A 17,839-nucleotide genomic window follows, 5' to 3' on the forward strand; every position below is an offset into this window, starting at 1 on the left:
TCTTTCCTTCCCAGCTCTACCTTCTCCCCCATCAGTGCAGGAAAAGAGAGAATGGGGGTTATGGTCAGTTCATTACTCGTTGTCTCTGCACTACTTGGGGAAAGGAGTCCTTCCCCTGCTCCAACAGGGGTCCCTCACACTGGAGACAGCTCTCCACGAACTTGTCCAAAGTGAGTCCATCTCAGGAGCAATAGTTCTCTACAAACTGCTGCAGTCTGAGTCCATCCCATGGGCAACAGCTCTCCCAAAACTGCTGCAGTGTGGGTCACTCTTCCATGGGGTACAGTCCTTCAAAGACAGCCTCTTCCCCTGTGGGTCCTCCACAGGGTCACAAGTCCTACCAGGACCCTGCTCCAGCATGGGCCTCCCACGGGGTCACAGCCTCCTCTCAGGCACCCACCTGCTCTGGTGTGGGGCTCCTCCACAGGCTGCAGGTGGATCTCTGTATCCCCACGGGTCTCCATGGGCTGCAGGGACACAGCTGCCTCATCATGGTCTGCAGCTGCACCACAGGCTGCAGAGGAATGTCAGCTCTGGTGTCTGGAGCACCTCCTCCTCTTTCTGCACTGACCTTGGTGTCTGCATACTCATTCCTCTCACATATTCCCACCTAACTCTTCTCTGGCTGCAGTTACAGCTGTGCAGGAACTTTTTTCTTCTTCTTCTTCTTCTTCAGTATGTTGTCTCAGAGCTGTTACCACTGTTTCTAATTGGCCCAGCCTTGACCAGTGGCATATCTGTGGAGATGCCAGGCGTTGGCTTTGCTGGACAAGGAGGAAGCTTCTGGCAGCTTCTCAAAGAATCCACCCGCTACCAAAGCTTGGCCATGCAAACCCAATACAGCTGATCAAGAGCCTAGAACTTGGATATTGACAAAAGAGTAAGCTCATAAGGATGGAAAGACTAAAATCACAGTCAGGGACAAAGAATATTTTAAATATTAGTAGTCATGCATCAAGCTTCATCAGCACATAAACCCTATTCCACCACAGGATATCTTCTGGAAGTTACATAGTATAGCTCCAGACAGAAAAAGTTTTACATGAGTCTGTTCAGCAGGACTAAGCAATAAAAACACAGTTAACCAGGATCTGTGAAGAGAAGCCAAGCAAAAAACCACAACTGAAAACTGAAAGGCCATAAAAATTAACCCAAGTGAAATTTCATATGTGTTGGCCACCTACTTTTAGAGAAATGTTGATGGTTTTATCCCATTTTAAAATACTATTAAACTGTGTCACCACACACTAGTTTCAAGCTCATAACCTGAAGAAAGAAATGTAAGGGATATCTCATCTCTTAAAGCAGTAAAACAGGTACCTAGAGATTGAAGGACAAAGGAATCCAAGGCAAAAAGGGATCTTCAATTCTATGTGTTACTTGCAAGGATAATGTTTTAAAGTTTAAGTGAGAACATTCAAATATAAGTGAAGAAAAACATGCTAAAAAAACGTGAATGGAAACATTTTAACTCCTCCTGACACTACTACAGCTTCCCTCACGGAAGAACCAAATTGCAATATCTACTATAAAACTAATTCTTTTCTCAGTTTTAATTTTAAATATTCCTAGTTTGCCTATTGCTGTCATTTTGAAAGATACAGAGTTTGGTGTATAGAGAACACTGTAGTTTATTGATTTGGGATTACTGAAGGAAGGAAAGTACTGATAATGAAAAAAAGGGAAGAATGTGGACCATAAAAACAGATGTTGGAATAGGAGAACAGAGCATATTCATCACGTATCATGGCCACAGTTGCAAATAGAGTTTTAGCAAGGCATTTACACACTGGCAAATATTGTGTACATAGGAGTGTCAGTACCCTTTTCTGGCTCTGGTGAGATGACTAGAGGAGGTTTCTGTAACATACTTGAATAGTTAGAACCCTGTACACTGATACTGTAATACTCACCAATATTTCTAAATCATTTTCATAATACTGAATTTCTATGATTTATCTAGGACCTTTCATCTGAGTTTTTCAACATCCAAAGTTTGTTTTAAAAAGAAAACCTGTAATTTCTTGCCAGTTCAGTTAATACTAAAGCAAATTAATCAGATAGAACACATTGTACAACACTTTATATTATAATCGTCTACAAATCTGCTTACCATCATAGCACATAAGTCTTCTGAGCCTAACATCCCCACATTGTGGTATTAGAAAAATTCACCCACTTTAATATACAGAAATATCCATGAACCTCAAAGTATTGTACTATAATGCTGTCAAATAAACAGACAACTGGAATTCAATTTCCAGGAAGCCAAGGCAAAATCTACTGGCCTTCATCTGAAATACCAGTGTCATTTTCAAGCCCTGTATTTAATTAATGCTATTTACTGTCAAGAGCCAAGCCGTGTAAATATTTCACTCTTCCCAATTCAGGGACTAAAGGCAGGCCCAGAGGAAAATCTGCCCAAGTAAATGTATCTCATTTTCTCTGATGATGCAAGTGCTCAGTTGTCCTGTTCTTGACCTCTCTAGAATTCCTAGGCTCCAATACTGGTGATACAATGTCATCAATCTATATATAAAATATACATTGATTTTCCCCAGATGATAATGACAGCTATTTCTTCTGCTAATGCTAATACAGTATAACTTTGTCCATATGAAAAGGTTTCTATCAAGGTAAGAAATGAAAAATCTTAGCAAAGTCCATTACAAAGTCAAAACCAATATTTAAGAAGTGAATAAAATCAAATTAGCGATCCCATTTCCTAAATATTTTTTATTTATCTCACTGAAACGGCACTGTTCAAAATAATCTTCCAGGATATAACTACATACAAAAGGCAAGCTTCAATCAATTGAATGAGCATTTTCAAAAGTCCTGGATATATATTAAGTTTGGTTCCATCAATGCAGTAAAAAGTTCACTGACAGAGCACTCCATTTAAATCCGTTTACAGTAGTTAATGAGTTTTACATATATGTGAATAGTTTAATCCAGCTTTACAATGAATTTGAACGCTGTGGCCTTAAAACTACAAAAGTACTTTAAAAGTACTTTCATTACTAACAAATCTAGTTCTCCTAGTTGCAAGCATAAGATTTCTCTACAGTACTCTAAATTTTCATAAATTTTAAAGGAAAGAAATGCAACATATTACATTTGTGTAAATTTCAACTTTTCCACAAAATAATGTTTTTCATAAGCTTCCAGTTCCAATTTTAGGAGAAAAAAGCCTTCAGGGTGCAATTGTATAAATCTCAATAGATGCTCATTTCCTAATACTTCAGTTCTCATTGTACCACCCACACAGAACTTCACTCTCAGATTAGGAGTATCGTTTTAACGCTGATTACATTAAATTCACTATAATCAAGCATCCACTTTTACAAGAATCTTCATAGGCAATTCATGCTAACTTATGTCGCTGCTGAACAGCAGTGACTGAACACAGAATAATCTTACCACACTTCATGCAAAACATAACTCCCCAATTTTAAGGTCCAGCAATGGAAACACACTCCCTTTATTTATCACAAACCAATTCAATGCAGATTAAGTATCCCTCACAGAGAAGACCAGATTCATTAAGGATTACACATACCTGTATTTTATTTCACCTATTTCAGAAACACAGCTTCTGTGGGAATGAGGGTGCTCTGAACTGACTCCAGTGTTCTAGGTAAGCACCATTCCAGCCCTGCTTTGCAAGCTCATAGAAGTGAGCTCTGCCTTATTCATTTTTGATACTCGGAATCTACTGTAAGTTCCTCGTTTGCATCCTTAAATTAATACCCAAGGCTCTTAAAACTTGTTTCGATATAAGACAGTTTTATTTTCAGTATTGCACTTTTATTTTCTGACAGCATTCCCTTTACATGCACATTTATTAGAACACAGTCAAAAATGAGACATTTGTCAGAATTTTCTATACCTACTACAGCTGTAAACAATGAGCACTATAAGTCAGAATGAATAGACACACAGATATTTTCTATCACACTTGACACTAACTACAACACAAACGCCAGTGAAATCACTCCAGTTAGATGGAAACAGACTCTCCAGATCAAGAGTGACAGAAAACTGAGATTTCTCTATGTTCTTTTTGCTGAGAAATATTCCTTACAGAGCAAATCACTTCAAGAAAAAAGGAGAGAGAGATTTAAAAAAAAAAAAAAATTCTGACTGGTAACTTTAGACTAGGAATTAAAGTAGATATTTTAGCTGTTTGAGTTTTTGTAAGTCTAAACTTATCACCATTTTAACTGCATCCCTTTTTTTGTTAGCACACAGCAGCTGCTTCCCACTACCTCAACTAATATGAAAAATAGACCAGATAAGTTTTAAGCAGTAGTTTCACTTTCCAAAAGACTTGATACAGTGGTAGACAAGCTGAATGTGCACAATTTCAGTCACAGTGGTGATACAGTCTCACAACATTCAGTCAAACCCAACATCTGTAATTCCACAAGCAACACTAGTCAGAAGCCAAGGCCAGTACTTCTTAAATGAATCTCCAACTGATACATCCTTCCAACACTAGTATAATTTCAGATGGGTATACTGGTTAAAAGAAACAACTACAGCTCTTTGATCTTGCAACAGAGAAGGTGAACATGCAAGTATGTCAAACCACAGGACTGAAACCCTGGACATTGAAAAATCAATAGGAATTCAATGAAACCAAAACTTTAAACTATTCCTTTGCTTATGGAACCTACTTTTGCTGAACTGTCTATAACAGGAACACAGAGATAATCACTCACTTTAAAGCAAAAGGATATTGAGTGAAAACTACTTCTCTACTTCATCCCTGCCCTATAAATTCTTTCATGACACCCATTTTTTACAGTGTTTATTCCTCACTCTCATCACCATAGACTTCATATACAAATATTCATGTCATACTTGCTCTTATTAAAGGTTTTGAACTTCCTAAACACAGCAACTGTGTTTTGGTCAGCATCTGTAACGTTACCAGATTATTTTCTATCAGTGTATCAACCAAATCTATAGTTTTGGTGCAGAATGTAGCAACACTAAGGAAAAGACATGTTTTTTTCTTCTCCACATAAATTAATTAAGAAAAAACCACAAGAAATTATATGCAAATTTCTTTTTAATATTTCTCTAATATGTTAGATTTTTTAATCAAAAACTAGAACTGAGACAACTGAAAACAAACATATGATCAACTTGACAATAAAATTTCATGTTCTCTATAGAGAATCCCAGCAGTGACATTTTTCTCTTTATTACACACACCTAACTCATTCTGAGTGCTATTCACTAGGAAAACAATATTTTAGTCTTTGCATTTTTTTTCAACAATTTGCTTAAATGATTAGAAGAGCAGATCATTATTGAGAAGACCTGCACAAGCACATTATGATTATGCAGTCCAGATAAGTAGTGTAAATAAATAATAATTAATATGGTGTAAAAAATAAGTGTAAAATAGTAATAACATCTCTGTAGCTAAGCATTTTCAAGTTAATATAAAACAAAACAAATTATTAACCAATATTATAAACTTCATTGACTAGAATGAACTACAAAGTGTTTTATCTGAGCTGAAAAGGGAAAAGACAGAAAAGCACTGGAAAACTGCTTAACCTGCTTTCATTCCCTGATACCAGAAAATTAGGAAAGTTTAAAGAAAAATGTTAGTTTGCAAAAAATACTGAACATAATTATCAAAAGAGGAAATGATACTTGATGTGGACATACATAATTTTACCCATATTTGGTTGGCATTTTATAAACAGTCATCCCTCGAACAACTAAAAACCCTTTCAGCAGGCTCATTTCCCACCTCTATATTTAGCGTACAAGCCTCAAAAATACATATTTCTGACCTTAATAAGTCACTCTACATGTTAAAAGACAACATTTATTCATGAGTACACTGAAAAGGTTCTCACATAAAATCTCAAATGCGTATTTGTTGTAAAAGATTTATACCAAGTGAATATACTGATATATCAAGCATACCTAAAATAAAACCACAGCATTTGTATTCTACAGCATTTATTTCTTTCACTGCACTACCAAACTATTATTAGTCTGCATTTAAACAATCCGCAGGGGTCTCTTTCTCTAATTCTCAGTGGTATTATCCCTTCTTGAGAGCAGAGTTAAACAGGCACAGCACTGCCTGATGGAGTCATCAGACACTAATTCTTGAGCAACAAGCAGTTTAAGTCATCAGTGTCATTATACCAATTTCAACCCTCAATTTAAGTAATTTATTAGTGCACAGAGTTGGATGGAAAAGCTTGAATTATTTCATATTCAACCTTCACCATAAGACAGACCATAATCAGCACATCTGAATAATGTCAATTCCTCAGTTACAGTATAAAATATCAAACAAACCTAATGAGAAAGGCTGAAGGGATCAACATGTGACATTCTTTCTCAGCAGTAAGTCCCATTCTTGGTCCTGGCACCAAGGCAAGGACCCTCTGCTTCCATAAGCAGTCTCGGCATTACTTTTCAAAGTTTTTAAAATATTAGTATTTCCACTCAGCACTTAAAACCAAGGCTTGTTCTGCTGTATCCACACAATCAATTTAAGACATCTCACATCAAAATCCCCAGTGAAGATAAAACTGTAACACAATCCAATTAAACGCAATAGGATATAGACAACTCACCAAGACTCAGCGATGCAGACAATGATTTCTAGGGGCTGTGTGTGCAGGGGGCCTCACTACTCAGATACATCTCAAGCATGCTAGGAATAAATTTGAGAGAAAAATATTAGTCTTTTTTTTTTGGAGATGGGCATAGGAAAACAAAAATATGATGTTTAGCACATTGCTGTTTTAAGCATAACACAAGGAGGGAAACAAACTTTGCAGAGCATTATCTGCTTTTCCAGACATAACTACAACCCCCTTCCAGTTGCACAATCACTCCAGGCACACAACTTCCTTTGTACCTGCTGCCTACTGCAAATTCACAGTGATAGCAACTAAAATGTTTACATTAACTTACACAGTATGCAGCCTCTATTTTCACTAAAGAATCTGCGAGAACTCTGAAAGCGGTCGGTTCCTTTTTTGGTTGACTGCTTGATTTGATAGCACACTAGTTTCAAATCTCTAAAAAGGAGAAACTGGTGTTCTTTCTACCATTATTATAAGTTGCATGTACAGAAGCATGTTTCTTCTCTCAGCCCCCATTTACAATACTCCTGACCCAAGTGACAAGCATCAGTGAACAGAAAACCCTTCACTAGTATTAAGTCCCATAAAGCAGTGAAGGGTCCCATAGAACAGAGGCCATACATTGCACAGCAAAATAATTTCTTCAAGACAGGAGGAGCATGCCACTGCCCACATAAATATTATACCTGCATTTCTGTTTGAAGGTCAAATAGCACTTTATATCAAATGTATCCAAGCAAATTACCAAAGAAGAGTTTTCTGCTTTCTTATTCTGACAAACAAAAAGTCAGAACATAAAGCAAATGAGAACACAAATAAAACAGAAGATACACTACAATAATCATCAGCAAAAAAAAACCCACACACTAATTATGCCTCAAGAGAAATGGAATTTAGAATCAACTTCATTCCTTGTCATTTCTGCCATCCTACAGAAACCTTCTTCAAACAAACTCTGCCTAAGTTCTTTCAGTCACAGACAGGATACCACTACAGTAATAGACTATTCAAGGGCACTACTAACAAAGAAGTATTCTTATATAAAATATACACACAGAAGATAAGACTACATTATTTCCTCAGGAATGTCCAAACAGCACACAAGATCTGTGGATCACAGACTCAGGGCTTTGAGTGGATCCTCGTTGACAGAAAAAATTATCTTGTCTTGGAATAAAATTTTAAGTAAGCTACTAGATCTTTTGGCAGTTCAGGGAGACACCAAAGAGAAGTCACTGTCTCACCAGCACATGGGGGCTGCAGCCCCAGCCCACAGTGGGGAGACCTTTTCCACTGAGGAGCAGTAAACATGACACTGCCTGTGCAAACACAAGCATTTCCCACTCAGCTCCTGTCTTTTACCTGCTGTGCACCGGTGAATGAGTACTCTACTACCATTTTGTTTCTTGACAACTAATGTGGCTGCTTACTTTTATTTTCCTGCTGTTTTTCCCTACTTTTGCATCCCACCTCCTGGTCTCTGTGGCCTCCAATACGGCAGCTCAAGGAGTCTCTACACAAGTAATGTAGCCCCTGACCATTACAGTAGTGTCCACAGGGCCCCACCAGAAAGGACAAGCTTTGCTGATTTTCATTTGTTCTATTCATAAAATGTTTAACAATAACACTGTCTGAAAATAAAGACAATGCATTATAGCTTCACAGTAGAAGCACTACCTTCAACACAAAAACATGACTAACAAGATCTTTCTTCCAAAATAAACTCTTCAATTATACAGCAGCTAGTGACAGGCTCATGTACCTGAATAGATAAGTATTATCTAGTATATTTCAGATATATTTCTCTAACTAAATTAGGCTGTCCGTGGAGAAAAAAAGTGATTAACACAAAGTTATGGACAACGAAATTATCTGTTAGTCCTCTGCCTTCCCTTCTCAAGCCCATTCTGGAGGCTGAAGTAAAAGCAAGCCAACTACTATCCATGCCTATGCAAATTTACACCCAATCCCACAAGACTCAGGGGCTTCCTGGGATGACCCTCAGAACTCAAGGGAAACTACTCCTGCATGAAGCCAGGTCTCACAGTGGCCTAACTCTGTTAACAGTGGTGGGCAAAGGCCCACATGAAGAGCAGGTCTCTGCCTCGAACAATACACAAATTATCAACATTAGCTATGATATAAAAATGGAATACACCACAGCCACACCTGCCATTTTCCAACACCACCATCCAATCCTCCATGCCACAAAGAGTAAATGAAAACTGTTTGAAAGGTCAAAAAAACCCAACTAAAAGCAACTGACATGGAACAGAATAATACACTGTCTGTCCCCTGACTATATAGCACTTTACATCTTTATTTTCCATTCGTACACAGTCACTTCTTCCTTCTCTGGTCTCTATTCCTAAGATGTGTTACCTCCTTGGTCCATAAAAACTTTGTTGTGAACAAAACACACATCAATGCTACAAACTACAGTTAAGCTAAAAGGGAGTGAAAATTGCCACTTTCAGACATACTTGGAAGAGATCATCCACAGCATGTGAGCTTAGTGAGCATGAACTTGGTGAGCTTAGTGAGGCTTTTCTCATCTACATCCAGTCTCCAGGTTCCATCATTCTTAAACTAAGAAGAAAAGGAGCCACAAATGATCTCACCATTGTGCAGTTATCTCTAGCTTCACACAGAACTGTAGCAAGAAAATATTTTGAGGCCTCATGAAAAATTCAGTATCTTTGTTTCAAAGTAACGCTTTAAAAAATCCAGCAAAACAAGCAGAAGTATGTTTGCACTGCAAATGCCAACAAAAATTGGCAAGCAATTAAAATAAAAAACCTTTATGCTGTTAGAGCTACATTTTATAGCCTGTAAAGTATCAACAAGTTGATTTTTTTTTTTTTGCACCCAAGATAATGGCAACAACTCTTCTGGACACATTTAAAGAAAATAATGCATTTTTAGCTGTAAATTTTAGTTTTGGAAAAATACAAAGCTTTTCTCCTAAAGAATATAATTGAAAACTGTTAAAATAAATAATTTATTTATTTGTATACACTCAATCTTCCTCCACAAAATCTATTTCATAAAATGGATCAAACAGGACAAGGACATTGCTCATGTATCTGGAGACCAAGGTATAAATCTAAGTGAGGACAGCAAGTGGAATTAGTTAACAGTAATCACATGTATTTCTCAGAATATGTAAGTAGTTGGTCAGCAAGTCCTGACAATAATTTTGGAAGAGTAAAGAGTAAGGACTGAAAAGCTACTTTGTGAACTCAAAGCATGGTGTAAGCAGAAAGAAGAAAAGAAATCTCCACTGTAGCTCAGATGATAGATACCTGAACTCTCAGAGGAACAAGTAATAAAACTTATGACCTTGGGTTTTCTTGGGGTTTGGGTTACTTTGGGTTTTTGGGGTTTTTGTTTATTAATTTCTAATTCCATCACACAGGCGTATGATGAATTTTTAAGTACATAAAAATATGTGTAATAAAAGTGTCAGTATATACTATCAAATTTATTCATAGGCAGACTTTCCTCTATTCTCAAGAAGTTTTCTTTTTAAATGCAGTTTAGTATCTCCTACATAATCCATGGGGTACAAATAGGTGACAAACTGCATTGCTTTTAATTGGAGTGATTTTCTTCAAAATCCATGAGCCAGGCTCATTAGAGATCAATACGGACAGCAATGAAAAACTAAATCTGTTCACACACAGATGAATTACAGTATAGGCAGAGTAAGAGTAAAATTCCATAATAATTCTGACCTAACAAGCAAAATGTTCTTGCACTTTCCATGCCCATTCTTCAATCCCAGGCTTCTCCACTGAGGCAGCCAATAAAGCAGCCAATTGTGATATGCCCACTATAAATCCCACCCAGGAGCAACAATATGTCTTACATAGCTCACTAAAAAAGCATCAAAATAGCAACTCTCAGTCAACACTGCAGCAGATCTATGTTCTCACTATGTCCCCTCATAGAAGCTCACGTGACCCGTACTGTCTAAGATTTATAGATAAATCAACACATTCAGTAGATATTTTAATTAATTTGCCGCCTATACTCTCTGCCCTTTCATTAATCCATTTGTAGTGGACTATTCTAACAAAATACAAGTTTTCCTTTCCAAACAGCAAATAACTTATTGAAGTTTAAAAACAAAGAGAAAAATGTAAATAGGATTTACTGAGGGCATTGCATCTTAGCTGCAAAAAGCAAATGCACATTCTAAAGAAGCTTCTGAATATCTAAGTAATGGGAACACACATTCACAGAAAAAGTGAGATTTACTATCAGTTGTAACAGCTAAAATGAGAGCAAACGAAAAATAATATCTGTCAGTAACTGTATTAATGGGAGATTGTTATGGAAGCCATTTAAGGAAATGCAAGACTTGGAATAGCATAATGATGCAGCTGCAGAGGAAAAAAAAGTGCGTATTGTTAATATGTTGCGGTATAGCTTCAGACATTTAAATTAATGAACTAATTTCAAACTTCAAGATGTCAAGCACTCCAATGACGATACATTTTCCATAGGAATTGTTTCCATTATATATCCATAAAACTCTTAAAGAAAATTTCCATTAGTCTTTAATTTGAATAACGTGCAATTTCCACAGAAAAAGATTGAAAATTCATAAACAGTTACAAAATGCAGTGCAGCAAATCTACCACATTCAAGATCTATTTTTCAAACTATTCATCAACTCAAAATAATTGTATGAAATCAGCAAAAGTATTCCAGATGCTCAGGAGAGGAAAGGCTGTTCTAGGTAATAGGTAAATGCAGGACTGAATGAAAGAAAATTAATTTCTTCCACTCATTTTTCCATCATATAAATGCTGTTTCTGAAGACTCACAACACTGACAAAATGGCTTTGTCTTAAAACTGTTTAAAAATTCCCTGCGTTTCTTGTCTTTTTTTTTTTTCTAATTCTGTATCCTAAATTGATTAAACCATACAACCTGTCATTTTTCATGTCAGATTTCTACTTGGTATGTTTTGAAAAGGCTAAGCTACTGAATCATTAAAATAGGGAGTGTTTGCATAATGTAAATACTGCTGACAAACTACTAACTGTAGAACTGGTAAGATGCCTTCGTAATACATAACCATTGATGTAATATTACAAATCATTCTTACTACTCAAAGTTACCACTTCACCAATACATATTACTGTTTAAAATGCTATTCCAACACAGAGCAGGAGTCCTGGCAGCTGTATTTTATTCCCTGAAATCATAAAATATTATCAAAATATTATCTATAATAAATACATGAAATATATGTTATCTAAGCTCCATTATCCTGGCGGGTAAAAGCCAAAGAATACTTCTGTAAGGTTTAAATTCCCAAGAGAAGAAGAGCTCAGATCCTGTCTGCAAGCACACAATGGAATCACAGCTGACGATGCACATCTTTTTCTGGATGTCTCCATATGCTCAGGAGGGTTTTTTCCCCTCCTCTCCCTCCTTGTTTCTCCCTCTCCGCCTCCCTTGCTCCCAGCACTACACTGAAGAATTTGTCATTATCTGCTGCCAGAAGTATAAGAATGTTTTAACAACTAACAAAAATAAAGTAGTGCAGTGAACTTCACCTCATTTAAAAATAAAAATAGGGGATCCTGCCAGAGTAGCCGTCTGTAACTAAGTTAACTAACAGCAGCAAATGGGTGGATGAATGGATGCTGTTATATGCCTTCTATAAAGTAATTATCAATGTTACTCTGTTCTTAGTTTAAAATGCTGTGTCACACAGCAGAGTATATACTGTAACAACACATTTAACCTCTGACTTCTAAAGCCAAACATGGACATAAATGAATACTGAGCATTTTAATGCCTATAAGAATACTGAAGAAATGTGTGGAATTTGTTAAATATACCTACTTGCATGCAAACTACATTATTTAGGGAGGCCAGCTACAGCAAACGTACAAAGACCTGAACATGGCAAGAACAGTTTTAATTCAGTGTTCCCTTTCTCCAATGCACAATCTATTAGTGCTCGGCAGACAAAGACAGTTACGTTTCTATTTAAATTTGGTAGCAGTCTCTGGTTCGTCTTTTTCTTCCAAATGAACTGACAGCATCCTCAAGGCTTAGACCTCTTAAGCCTCTGCAATTCTGGTGTCAGGTGCTAGAGAAACTCCAGCTGAGCGCAGAAGCCCAGATTTTGCCAATGAGACAGTGACATCAGCAACAAAGGCAAGGAGCAGAAGACAGTGGGCATTGTAGCAGCAGCTGGCTCGCTCACTGACTTTGTTCTTCCTGCTGCAAATCTGGGCTCCCTGCAGATGGGCTAGCTCTTACTGGTTTTTTGGAGGACGGAGGGAAAAGTTGAGAATGCCAACACAGACGGTTTACATGCCTCTTTCAACAGAGCCTTTCAGCCTTCTAATGAGCAAGCTACACCCTAAATGATTATAAAAACATAAACATTATTCTTAAGTAATTAATTTTTACTTCAGAGTCTCAGTTTAATGCAATACACTACACTACATGTGAATAAATTCCTTGTATTTTCTAATGTTTCCACCAGAAATAACCTTTATTTTCTCTCTCAAATAACACAATTCCAGTTTAAGAATGTAAACTGATTCCAAAAGTACCATTCTTGATGGCAATAACATATTCCTTCCCCAAATGTCTTGAGTTTCAAATTTAGCACTGACACCACCAGGACACACAATGAGGAATTTACACACTTAGTAAAGAAGTGCCTTCAGACATTGTAGAGACACTAAAGAACCACATCATACACAGATTCTCCCCCTAGTAAAGACCACAAGCCTGAGAAAATACAAAGTTGAGAAATCTTCAGGTTTTATGTGAAATAAAAGAGTACAGTGGCTAAAAAGATGAGGTGGTTGCAGCACGTTCCACATGCATTTATTGCATAACACCCACTGAGATAAAAGCATATTAAAAATAATGTGATTCTTCAAAATATTGCATGATGTTAGAAAGATTAACCTTTCTCCTTAAAGTTGTTCTCAATATTTTTGAAGGTTGAGTCCATGACAAAGTATTTTCTTCAAGTCTGTAGATAACGAAGGCTTCCTATGAACATTAAGCTTCTCACAGCACTTCTCAAACTTAGGGGTTAACCATTTGGGGGCAATTTACAACTTTCCTTATCTTGCATGACACAACAGAGCCAATTTCTATATCCGGTCCCCAAAGAGCTGTTACCACAAATGCCAAAATAAGGGATACAAATGCATGAGTGTCCATAAGCGCTTGCATACGTGTCTGTATGCGCAAATATGTGCAAGCCTGGTATATCCTATTTGTGACACCACTGCTAATGTAAACAAACAAATGTTCTGGAAAAACGTCAGAGGCACAGTACCTACACCAAGTGCAACAAAACAACCAGTTTCCATTCACACTAAGCAGTGTGCAAGCAAACAAGATCCCTGCTTTGGGGAGTAACAGTTTCAGTATGACATTAAAAATTATGTACAACATGGTAATTTCTCAGAGCATCCAACACAGGGGACCAGCAGCTCCCTCCCTCTGGGCACTGCCAGAGGATTCCCCCATGAGATGAGCCCACCAGGTGGCCCAACACTGCCATTGGGTTATAAGAAGCCAGGAAATTAACTGACTAGAGCTGTTTTTATAGTTCAGTACATAAAAAACCCAAAGGGATAAAATCCAAATGACTGCCTTCAGCCACAATGGCAGAACAACAACGGAAAAAATGCTTTAAGTACAAAGACTGGCAGTCTTAAATGCTTACTTATTTACAGTGGCAATAGAGCTCTACTGTAACTGCCATAGCCAGGCACTATATGCTTAGCTCAAATTATACTTAAACATCATGGGTTGAGTTCTAAAGCCTATTCTCCTGCTTCTTACTACTCTTGAGAAAAAGAAAGAAATATAAACACAATTGATTATTATCGAACAAGCAGGCTGTTCTCCTTTCACAAGGAGACTCTCCCTACTAAATTACAAGTATATTTATATAGTGTCCCACATACACACACTTCAGACTGAAGTATACAGGTTTACTCAAACTAATTATAAATCATGATATACAGATATCACGACTTTCCGGTGACTACCGGCAATCTCCTTGCCTTTTTTTTTTTTAATTTCCCTCCCCCCCACCTCTTTCTACCAGGCTCTCGGGCAGGTCTCCCGCAAACTATACGGCCTGAATGCCCCTCTCCGGCAAGAGCAGCGTGCGGTCCCCGAGCGGGGAAAAACGCTCAGGCCCAAGCGGCTGCCTAAGGAGCGAGGGGCAGAGAGGGAGGCGAGGGACACGGCTCCGGTTACACCTCACCCCGCAGCCTCCGAGCCGCGCGGTGCCCGCGGCGGCGCACACACCGCCCCCCGCGGAGGCGGGGAGGGGCCGCGCACCCGCCCTCCGCGGAGGCGGCGGGCACCTCCGCACCCCTCCCCCGCGCCTCACGCGTGGGGCTCCGCTCGCCGCGGAGCGCCCCGCCTGCAGCCGCCGCCCGCTGCGGGGAAGCGGGAGGGTGCGGAGCGACACCCGCCCAGGGACCCCGGCCCCCGCGCCCGGCCGGCTGCTCTCCTCTCTCCCCTCCTCCTGCCGCCGCTCCCCGCCCCGCGCACACACGCAGACACACGGCACTGCGGCGGCCGGGCCCCCACCCCTCCCCGGGCCGCGGGGAGGCGGCGGCCGGGCGCCCCGGGCTGCGCTCGCACGCAGCTGCGACGCCCCGCCGCCCGCCCCCGCGGCTCGGCTCGGCTCGGCCCGGCCCGGCGCTGCGCGGCGCGCACGGGCAGGCACAGCCCCCGCGCAGAAAGTTAGAGAAGTTGCCCGCTTCGCCCCCTCCTTCCCCTCGCGTCCCCTGAGGGCGCGGAGCCGCGGCGAGGCGCCCTGCGCAGGGGGAAGGGGAGAGGGCGCCGGGCGCCGCGGTCCCTGCCCGGCGCAGAAAGGGGGGCGGCCGGCTCGGCCCCGCGGACTGAGCGCGGAGCGGCCCGCGCCGCTGCGCACCGAGTCGTTGTCAGCCGGGGAAGCGGAGGCGGCGTGCGCCGCTCTGCTCCCCAAATCACCCCTTTTGTCATCGGGGAGAGACCCTCCCTCAAGTTTCGCTATTGCTGCGCGGTGGGGGTGAGGGGGAACGTCCTGAACAATCCCTTCAAAATCACACCCTGCTGCCCCATCCTCCCCGGCCCGGCCAGGGCAGTCCCTGACCCCCAGATCAGTCCTCGCCTTCCCGGTTCCTCGCACTTTCCCCCCCAGCCAGGGGCGCGGAGAGGCGGCACCCGACCTCCGCCTGGCCTGGGAGCAGGAAACCGGCCCCCCCTCGGCCCGGCAGGGTGGGGTGCCCTATCGCCCCCTCCCTCGCCGAAACAGGGGGACGTCCCGGAGAAGTAACCCCGCGCGCCCACCCCCCACCGCCGGGCGCGGGGGTGCGAGCACGATGCCCCGGCAAGGGGCGGCCCCGCGCTCCCTCGGCTCCCCACCGAGGGGCCGCAGCCCCCGCCTCGCTCCCCCCGCCGCCGGCGCGGGGGAAGCCGCCTGGCCGCGGCCGCGGTGCCGCCCGCCAACGCCGCCCCTCCGCGCACCGGCGCGGCCCCGGGCGTCCCCCCGGCGCTACACGGAGCGGCCGGGCGGGCGCGGGGGCTCGGGCACACCCCCCGCCGCGCCGGGGCCGTGCGGGAGCCGTTACCGGGGTCAGTGCCGTCTCCCGCCGCTGCCGCCGGCGCTGACCTTCGCTTTGTAAGATGAAGCTGAAGCTGAGGCTGCGGCCGCCATGTTCCTTTTTAATAACTGCCTGCTTGTTTATTTCAATGGAGACCCTCCCACCGCTCGCCCTCCTCCTCCTCCTCCTCCTCCTCCCCTTCTACCCAGAGGAGGGCTGGACGGGGAGGAGGCAGGGGGAGGCACAAGTCACTCCCCCTTGCCCCCGGGCACGGCGGCAGCGGCCGGGCCGCGGGCGGGGGGAGGCCGGGCCGGGCCGGGCGGGCGGCAGCGCGGCGCGGTCCGGGGGCCGCCACCGCCCCTCGCCGCTGCCGCTCGGCGGAGCGCGGGGCTGCTCCGCGCCCCGCCCGCAGGGACAATGGCAGCCGCCCCGCTCGCAGCCCTGCGCAGCGCTCCCGGGAGCCTCCTCCTCGGCACCCGAACCGGGGAGAAAGGGGAAGGGTAAAACAAAGTCCTTCGCCCTCGGAGGGAGAGACTTTGGCTGTGGCCCTTTGCTATCCGTCCTCGGAGGAACCCCGCTCCCAGACGGGACCGAAGCAGTCAGCCCTTTTACGGCTTTCAGTGGCCCATATTCACGAAAAAGGGAAGCGAGGCGGGGGGATACAGTCTTATTTCCTTTCTTTGCCTCCGGAAAAAAAAAAATAGAAAAAGAAAAGACACATGCTGAAAATCGTGTCAGCTGTATCTCACTCATGGGAGCAAGAGGATTGAGATGCAGGCTTTCTCTAGATTGGAGGAGTAGATACATGAGTTAAAATTTGTTAAGAACTGGAGGGCGATTGTTAACATTGCCCTTTAGTTCAAGAAGCAATCCATGACGCAGAAATCCTATCTTACAAGAAAAGATTTACATTTTCATACATATCGATAATGGTGAGTTATACTTTCCACACTGCAACAGTCGTTATTTTTGACATTTTCTAACCTGGATGTGCAGCCTCGAGTTTTTCTATAGCTATCTGCAGATTATATATCGTTCCTGGTGGTATAGTTATCTCTGCTTGCAATTAGGCTCGCCCAATATTTTTTTGATCATAATCCTTGTTTTTCAGATGGTTACATTTTGCCCCACTGTGCTGCATACAATTTCCCGAACTTGTCTGAATTAATTTTTTAAGCTGTTTTCTTGCATTGGGCAAAAATAGTTCAATTGTTTCTCCAAACAAATCAAAGGAAATCTTTTTCCCACTCTCCCATGGTAAAGAAAACAGTCTTTGCAATCAAGTAGCTGAAGACTTGCAACATTTTCTTCTGCTAGTGAGAGAACTCAGAAATGGGAGGCATGGCCATCAGAAATCTATTTGAATTTAGTCCCACTAGAGATGGGGATGGAGGGATTGTAATTTTTATATGCTCAGTTAGAGCTTTGATGTGAAAGTAACCAGAGATCCAATACACATTAAATGCCACTGTTTTAGCTGGAGTACTTTTGACATCATCTTCAGAAGACAAGGCTCCAGCACTGGGTTGCAGAAGCTGGAGAGGACAACCTTTCTGAATGTCCCTCCCCATCAGTTGTATTTGACAGAGAAATTACTTAGTC

The 17,839-nt window shown here is 41.9% G+C and overlaps 1 protein-coding gene across 5 annotated transcripts in view; it reads right to left on the reverse strand.

Moving 5' to 3' along the window:
• The window catches only part of NCOA2 (nuclear receptor coactivator 2), a 189,472-nt gene extending 173,086 nt beyond the window's left edge, over positions 1-16,386 (reverse strand). For 2 of the 5 annotated variants that reach the window (XM_069004916.1, XM_069004918.1), the window contains exons 1-2: positions 16,265-16,386; positions 6,621-6,700 (exon numbers count right to left, since the gene is read on the reverse strand). The gene's annotated coding sequence lies outside the window, so the exon portion shown is untranslated. The remainder of the gene's footprint in view (positions 1-6,620; positions 6,701-16,264) is intronic. The other 3 variants (XM_069004917.1, XM_069004919.1, XM_069004922.1) reach the window with 3 other exon arrangements.
• Between the last annotated feature and the right edge of the window lie 1,453 nt (positions 16,387-17,839).

The sequence above is a fragment of the Aphelocoma coerulescens genome, chromosome 2 (genome assembly GCF_041296385.1).
Source record: "Aphelocoma coerulescens isolate FSJ_1873_10779 chromosome 2, UR_Acoe_1.0, whole genome shotgun sequence".
NCBI classification, from domain to species: Eukaryota; Metazoa; Chordata; class Aves; order Passeriformes; family Corvidae; genus Aphelocoma; species Aphelocoma coerulescens.